The following is a 4,736-nucleotide window of genomic DNA, read 5'->3' as shown; positions in this document are numbered from 1 at the left end:
TAAGTAAACCGACCAGACCTCTCAGAAAACAACCTTGAGCTGCCCTCTAACTCTAAGTATCACGATTAAGATTCTAAATGCCATATTTGGGGGGGGGGGGGGGGGGGGGGTTTATATTTAGAGTTTGTTATCGATGGTAGAAAACGAAATTGAAACAAATTCCGATTAAGTCAAGGATTAATTGTTTGGGTTGAATTTTGAGTTGCCAAAGTATGTTACAGAAAATTCTGCATTTTGTCTTAATACTTGCAAAATCAACACTCATTGTTTTTGTCCCATCGTTATATTGTTTGATGAATTGTTTAAAATTTAGTTGTTAGATTTTAACTGTAAACTAATAGCAAACAAAGTGCTCGAGACACTACAAGAAAACAGTCCATTCCCGACTACAGTTAGAGTCGTTAAGTAGTCGTTAATTTGCTGTTTACGACTCAGTTACGACTAAAACGTGTAGTCGTAAATCCTTAGTCGGTAAAAGAATTAGTCGTAAAAATAGTCGTTATTTAACGACTATTGTACGACAAAATTCCGTAGTCGTAAAAATAGTCGTAACAGAGTCGTAAATAATTACGACTACGATACGACAGAGTTACGATTAACCAGCAGTTATATTGGCAGTTGTAAAGGAGTCGTAGTGTAGTCGTAACATTTGAAGACTCGCTTACGACGGATTTTCGACTAATCATGATATACAGTAATTTTGCTTGTAGTCGTAACGTAGTCGTAACGTAGTCGTAACATGCTTATTGATTTACGACTATTTGGCTACTATTCTAAACAAATTAGTAATGTAATTTTAATTTGTTTAGCGACTAATTTTTGTGGAAAACAAATTTATCAATGTTTTAAATTGAAATTGGTACCTGTTTCTCAAAATATTATGAAACCAATATTAAGGCAATAAAGTCATATTAGAACAAAAACAAGATTAAGGCAATAAAATCATATTTACCATGATTTATAATACAAAACAAAAGACCAAGTTTCTCACAAGACAAATATACAAACCAAAAGAGACAAATGCATACCAAGTATACATGTGTCTTAACAAAGAGACAAGTTCAACAAAAGAGAGAAGTTCAACAAAAGAGACAAGCTAATTAGTTAGGTCTATGAAATTGTAGGTGAGAAATTAACCTACAAAGCATCACTGTTAATGAACCGGATTTGAAGGTGGAGCTGTTGTAGGGAGTGTGGTTGAGAGTGGCTCTATGGTTGCTTCAGCTGATTGAGTCTTCATAAACTCTATAAAGGCAGGGTCAGTTTTGCGCAGGTACTTCTCGACTAAGGAAAAATGCTCTAACTTGTCCTTCTGCTCAGCCACAGCTTGGAAATGTAGTGCTTCACGGGCAGCAAGCTCTGCATCACGAGCAGCAACCTCTGCATCACGGCGAGAATTATAAGCAGCCTGCTCTTCGATTTGACGTTGAGTTTCCCTCATTTGCTCTTGCAATGACTGAAACATTGCAGACTCTTGTTGTTGGTTTTCCTTGCCATTGAGAAGAGGTTGAAGAGTATGCTTAAGACTTCCAACTCCATACAGGTTTCCTCGTGAATCTTTCTGAGTAGACTACAAGAAAACAAAGAGAAAAAAACGTTAAAGAGGCTGTAGAAATCAAAAGATAATTCAATGTGGGTTGTGAAAAGTGATATTTACCTGAATAAAGATGTTTGTGTAATCATCTGCTGTGAGCTCTAGAGGCTGTGAAGTATGTTCCCCAAGGTCGGACAACTTCTGCTGCAAGTTCTTCTCATAATTGAGAGAGATTTGCTCTGCCTTCCGGTCAACATAAGTACCATCTCGCTTGGTATGTGTCTTAATAAAAACCTCACCAAGACTAACCGGTCTTCCCAATTCCTTTTCCTGCAATGTTACAAAAGAATCAAGGGTTATGACATCATTTAAAGCTCCAAATGTAAAGAAAAACAAAATTTATGGGTATATAAAAGTTATTAACCATTTCGTTATGGATTTGTTGATAAGACTTTGGCCCTGATAAGTGGACATGAGGACCAAGACCACCACGATCAGACATACGAGCTTTAGAGTAGGTGACACTCCTTTGTTGTGCTTCTTCAGTCTCCCAATAATCAACCATTGTTTGCCAAATAGTATCTCTGATCCATTTTGGTCACTCTCCACTAGTCTTGGCATTGCAAATCATGTCTTTCATCCGGCGTTAGCAGATGAGCTCAAAAAACTGTTGAACTGTCCCAGTAATCAAAGGATCCCATGTGTGTGTTTTCTACATAGCAAAGACAATATAATGATGTTACTGGAAACTCAACAAGTAAACCTATATGTGAAAAGGTTAAGAGAGAAGAAAACTGTACAGCAAACTCAATGAACCATCTCTGTTGTCTGTCCCGAGGCACACATGTCCAGCTGTAGTATGGACCATCAAATTTATTTGTAAATTTTTTAGTAATGCTCCTTACCAGTCGTGATTTTTCGTCGCGAGTAAACCTGCAAACACAAAACAGCAAAAAAGATGTCAATGTTCTAAAACAGATAAGGACCAACACAAAACAGATGTCAAAACAGATTGAGTACTTATACTTATGTATATACGACCAACGCAAAACAAAATCTATTAAGAACAAACATCAAACATACATATATATAGGTCCAACACAAAACAGATGTCAAAGATATATATAGGCACAAAACAGAACCTATTAAGAACCATCAAAGATTGAGTACTTATACCAACAAATAAGTTATAGTTTGTTTGATCGAGTACTTATAACAACAAACCGGCTCAACACAAAACAGAACCTATTAAGAACAATGTAAACAGACATCAATGTACTAAAACTAACCATCAAAGAGCATCAAAACTAATGTTCTAAAACTAACCATCCGGATTAATGTTCTAAAACTAACCATCCTCAAACTAACCACCTCAGACAATCAAAACAGACAAGCTCATTAGAAGAATATATTAATACCAGGTCGTGTTTGGCATCGGTGTTGGGGAGAGGACGGTTGTAAACTTCTCACGGTTTGGAACTCTAAGCAGGGCATTTAGAGTGACAATCGTGTCTTCCTGGAGCTCCGGATTTGAAGCCTCAGAGCCTTCATGGTAGTTGTTACCGTGAGATGATGGACGGCTCTGAGCTTGAGAGTTATCAGCTGGAGACGGTGGAGCGTCTTGTGGTGGAGGATCAGCTGGAGACTGTCGCGGATTGTTATGGACCTCCTCTGACGAAAGAGGCTGTTGAGTCTGACGTTGTTGGTTCACCGAGGTCTGGAAAAGAGTCTGTGGCGGTGGATAGTTGCGGATCTGTGGTGTTCCTGACGGTGAGGGTCTCGGGAAAACGTGGTCTTGCTCTTGTGGTGTTTGTGGATGGGGCAAATCTGCTGCCGGCGTAAAGTTGTATTGTGTCGGTAGAGGGTTTGGTCTTCTCGCTTCTTTGATGGGGGTCGACCCTTCGGTTCTTTGGAAGAAATTATGGTCCATCTTCCTCTTTCTTCCTCGCTTAACTGGAGCTTTGGTCGGAGCCTTAGTTGCAGACTTCGCCGCAGATTGCGTTGGAGCCATCGTGAAGAAGAGAATCGGGAGACAGATGAGAAAGACAGACAGATAAGAGAAAGCAAATTGGGATTCAGAAGAGAAATCGGGAAGAGGAGAGTTTCGAAGAGTTTTCGAAGAGGAGAGAGTTTCGGAGTTATCGAAGAGAAGAGAAGAGGAGAGTTTAGGATTAGGTTTTGGTTTCGGAGTTAGGGATTTTGGTTTTGGTTTTGGGGGAAAAATTAGGTTTTAGGTAAAGGGGGAACTCAAATTTTTTTTGGTTTTGGGGGAAATAATTTTGGTTTAGAGGGAAATTAATTTGGTTTCCCGGGTTTATTTGGGTTGAGATTAATTAATTCATATTTTCTTAATTTAGTCGCTAATTGGTCGCTAATTAGTCGCTAATAGTCATAATAATTAAACTAAAATTTTAATATTTAATTAAACTAAAATTTTAATATTTTAAAACTAAAAGTTCAATATTTTGAAACTAATTAGTCATAATTTACAATTTAATATAAACACATAATTATTTATTTTAATAGAAACATAATTATTAATAATATTTGATACAAGCATAATTATCCAAATTGATACAAATATTTTACACAAGCATAATTAGTTAGGAGGATCTTCGTCTTCATCTACTTCATCGTCTGAAGATGATAAATTACATTGAAATTCATCTTCTGGTTCTGCATCTTCGACATCATAATCAAGATTTATTGGTTCATTTATTTCTTCTAAATTATCGAAAACCAGATCTTCAATAGTTGTCACCAATACAGCATCATCATTTTCTGTTTGCAAAAGAGTTGGTTCTTTGTTCTCATATTCTCCTGCAATGTTTCCCCTTGGATTAACTTTTAAAACATTGAGCCATTCCTTCCTTGGTTTCTTTGTGTATGGGTAGGGAATATAGCAAACTTGATGCACCTGGGAGGCTGTTTAGGAATATCAACACAAATATATATTATCGACATTAAAAAATAATATATATATATATATATATATATATATATATATATATATATATGTACGTACCTAGAATAAATAGTTCGTATTTATTATATTTTCTCGATGATAGAACGTCTACAACGCCACCATTGCTCATTCGAGTGCCTCTACCCATAACAGGGTCATACCACTTACACTTAAAAAGTGTGATTCTCAAATTGACCATCCCCTCATGATAATTGTGAGTGACCTTCATGGCGGTAT

At 36.9% G+C, this 4,736-nt stretch overlaps 1 pseudogene; it reads right to left on the bottom strand.

Moving 5' to 3' along the window:
* Positions 1 to 1,153: 1,153 nt before the first annotated feature.
* Positions 1,154 to 3,545, bottom strand: LOC147918931 (uncharacterized; annotated as a pseudogene).
* Between the last annotated feature and the right edge of the window lie 1,191 nt (positions 3,546 to 4,736).

Source organism: Camelina sativa, chromosome 20 (genome assembly GCF_030686135.1).
Source record: "Camelina sativa cultivar CO46 ecotype springtype chromosome 20, ASM3068613v1".
Classification (NCBI taxonomy): domain Eukaryota; kingdom Viridiplantae; phylum Streptophyta; class Magnoliopsida; order Brassicales; family Brassicaceae; genus Camelina; species Camelina sativa.
The sequence above is the reverse complement of the archived record's forward strand: the minus strand, read 5'-3'. Positions and strand labels throughout refer to the sequence as shown.